At 44.4% G+C, this 2,906-nt stretch overlaps 1 non-coding gene across 1 annotated transcript; it reads left to right on the top strand.

The window, feature by feature from the left end:
* The first annotated feature begins 1,905 nt into the window (after positions 1–1,905).
* Trnal-caa lies at positions 1,906–1,980 on the top strand. Its single transcript has one exon. It is a non-coding gene; the product is annotated as a tRNA-Leu (tRNA).
* Positions 1,981–2,906: the final 926 nt, after the last annotated feature.

The raw sequence follows: 2,906 nt of genomic DNA, 5'->3' as shown, positions 1-2,906 counted from the left end.
ATGATCTGACGAACGCGGTGAGAAGCAGTCTCTAGCTGTTTGCTGATGATGCTGTGGTTTACGGGTGGGTTTCGTCGTTGAGTGGCTATAGTAGACACAAAATGACGGACAAAATTCTAGTTGGCGTTATCAATGACAGCTTGCTCTAAGTGTAGAAAATTGTGAGTCGGAAAAACAGTCCCGTAATTTCTGTAAGTCCATCTTTAGCCAGGATGATCTGCAAGCACTGATCGAAGGGAGCGCATTGTTGTAAAGAAGTAGTTGTATGCTGGTTCCTATTTCGAATCTACGAGAAGTGGGAGGCCTGAAGAAGGCGTAACTAGTAGCAATAAAAATAAAATTTGAAATGTAGATGGCTGAAGGTGTTTCTGCTCTGACATTTTACAATACCATAATGCTCGAACATAGCTTTAGTAGTGCGCTGTTTGACACAGTCATTCGATTAAATATCAAGGCGTCACGGTACAAAAGCGGTATGAAAGGGAACGAGAATGTAAGGATGGTATTAGGAAATCTGAAAGGTCGACTTCGGTTTATTGGATGAATTCTTGGTTCATCAACAAAGGCTTACAGGAAACTAGTGCGACCCATTCTTGACTATTGCTCGAGTGTTTGATATCTCCAGTAGGTGGGATGAGGGGAACATATCGAAGCAGTTCAGAGACGGGCTACTAGGTTTTTTTACCAGTGGTTTGGATCAACAGGCGAATGTTACGAAGATGCTTCGCGAACTCAAGTGGGAACGCCTGGAGGAGTTTCGGGGAACACTAATGAGGAAATATGAAGCACCGGCCTTTGAAGCTGACTGCAGGCTGATTTTACTCTCGCTAACGAAGCTTTCTTTAAACGACCGCGGATATAAGATAAAAAATATTAAGGCTCGTACGAAGGCATATAGATAATCGTTTTTCCATCGCTCTATAAGCGAATGGTTTAGAAAACGAAATGACTACTGTCTAGTGGTGGTTCATGATTCCCTGCGCCAAGCAACATACGGTTTGTTGCGGAGTATTTATGTAGATGTAGATTTATAATGGTGATGATCGTAACAAACTTTCACTGTGAATCATCCAGTTAACGTAATCACTGGGACATCCAGCCGCTGCATTTCAAATTGATATGCGCCTAGAGTATCGTGAGGAAATGGTGACAGTAGCTGTTTCGCTATTATATTCATAGTCCACCAGACGCACACAATAACCATACCAAAATACGTAAGCTACTCATTCGTTACATTTCTTGATGACGCCCTTAGCTTTGCCCTTCTTTCTGCTGAAGCGCGGAATTTTGCCACAGGTTTCTCCGTTTCTTGGTCTTAGGGTGACGGAAGCTGTAACACTTCTGATCCTACTTACCGTCAGCGCCGATTTTTCCCTGACGTTAAGGCAGCAGTCAGAGGCCTAATATACTCACAACAGAATGAGATTTTCACTCTGCAGCGGAGTGTGCGCTGATTTGAAACTTCTTGACAGATTAAAACTGTGTGCCGAACCGAGACTCGAACTCGGGACCTTTGCCTTTCGCGGGCAAGTGCTCTACCAACTGAGCTACCCAAGCACGACTCACGCCCCGTCCTCACAGCTTTACTTCTGCCAGTACCTCGTCTCCTACCTTCCAAACTTTACAGAAGCTCTCCTGCTAACCTTGCAGAACTAGCACTCCTGAAAGATATGATATTGCGGAGACATGGCTTAGCCACAGCCTGGGGGATGTTTCCAGAATGACATTTTCACTCTGCAGCGGAGTGTGCACTGATATGAAACTTCCTGGCAGATTAAAACTATGTGCCGGACCGAAACTCGAACTCGGGACCTTTCCCTTTCGCGGGAAAGTGCTCTGTAAAGTTTGGAAAGTAGGAGACGAGGTAGTGGCAGAAGTAAAGCTGTGAGGACGGGGCGTGAGTCGTGCTTGGATAGCTCAGTTGGTAGAGCACTTGCCCGCAAAAGGCAAAGGTCCCGAGTTCGAGTCTCGGTCCGGCACATAGTTTTAATCTGCCAGGAAGTTTTATACTCACAACAGTTTAAATTAAGTTTATTGCTGATCCATCAGCAATGTGCACATTCGCCTTAAGTCAGTACGCACTTGCCACATAACAACAGCGTCTCATATCGTCTGACGCAGCAACCAATTCACCACCAGTTTCCTTGGAGAGTACTCGTTCTAAAAAGAAAAGATCAATGTTTTCATTTATGCTTTAGAAGTATTATGCGGAATGATAACGGTGAATCCCAGGCACCTACAACTACACGGAAAAATAATTACATTGCAATGCTGAGAAAAATATTGTTAATTATTCTTGCCATCCTTGACCCCCTCACTCCATTTCCCCATTACTCCTCTTTAAAAAGAAGAGATTTCCAGTTCAAACGCATTTTCAAAAGAAATTTGAGTAAATTTTCTTTCTCGGCCTTGGCACAATTACTGTATTCACTAACCTGTGTGTGTGCCCACAAACGAATTTCCTGCGACTTAATGTAGACTGTGGAAGCCACGTCATGGCTGCAGTTATTTACGGTCTTCCCTTCTCATGGTAATACATCCGAGACGTGAAGTTGGCAGTATCCGCCGAGCTCATCCTACTTACCGTGCCTAACCTCCGAGAACAATTTCCTGCTCCTTCCTAGTATAATCTCTCTCTTTTATCCTCCCTCTACTCTGGCGTAACAACCACGTCTACTTGCTCCCTGGCGGGTTCCTCAGGGTAACTCAGCAGCTGAGGTCGCTACCGTACAGTAGTGAGTTGGATATCGAACAGGGTGTGCCTACTCTGATAGCTGACGGTACATTGACCATTCGTCTACATTATTCGGCCATCGAGCGAGTAAGTGCCGTCATGTAATTCCATAACTCATTGTTGTGTTAGAATTAAACTTAGAGATAAATTATTTTGCAGTGTTCACGCCATC

Source organism: Schistocerca piceifrons, chromosome 4 (assembly GCF_021461385.2).
Source record: "Schistocerca piceifrons isolate TAMUIC-IGC-003096 chromosome 4, iqSchPice1.1, whole genome shotgun sequence".
In the NCBI taxonomy this organism is placed as follows: domain Eukaryota; kingdom Metazoa; phylum Arthropoda; class Insecta; order Orthoptera; family Acrididae; genus Schistocerca; species Schistocerca piceifrons.
The sequence above is the reverse complement of the archived record's forward strand: the minus strand, read 5'-3'. Positions and strand labels throughout refer to the sequence as shown.